The following is a 639-nucleotide window of genomic DNA, read 5'->3' on the forward strand; positions in this document are numbered from 1 at the left end:
CTCGTCACTGTGAGCCGTACCCAAAGGTGAGAAGACATCATCCTGCTGCTGAGTCCTCGGTCTGATTGGAGAAGACAAGACCTACATACATTATTTAAGTCGGTTTCTAACCTGATACTAATATGGTACAATGTTAGGGAAGTTTCCAGAAGGGAAGGATGACTTTTTGGAGACAACGAGCCCTGAATGGTTAGATTTTAATTGGCAGACAGAGGGCATCCTAAGAAAGGTAGCAGCTTGAGTGAGAGTAACCAAAGCAAAAATGTGGCGATGTGAGAGATGGCAGGAAAGGGGTGAGGGGGAAGGAGGGAATGCCTCCTTCCACAATCAAGTAAAACCCAGGGCTGCTAGGTTGCTATGAAGAGAGGACTCTGCCAGAGCAGGACCCAGTAACCTCAAATTCATACTTCTGATTTGATTCTTGTGGTCTTTCCCCAGTTCCCACTGCCTTCACCACACTGGCCTCAGAGGTAGACTTCTTCCCTTTTAGACCTCTGTCCAAAAGTCCCTTCCTCTGCTTCCCCTTGGCACAGGCCGAAGACACGTAAATTTAAGAAAATGTCACTAAACGCAAAGAGAGAACAAAAAGGAAACTGATAGATATATAAGTAACTGTGTTTACGAGGTACACTTTGCTCT

The sequence above is a fragment of the Pteropus alecto genome, unplaced genomic scaffold (genome assembly GCF_000325575.1).
Source record: "Pteropus alecto unplaced genomic scaffold, ASM32557v1 scaffold50, whole genome shotgun sequence".
In the NCBI taxonomy this organism is placed as follows: Eukaryota; Metazoa; Chordata; class Mammalia; order Chiroptera; family Pteropodidae; genus Pteropus; species Pteropus alecto.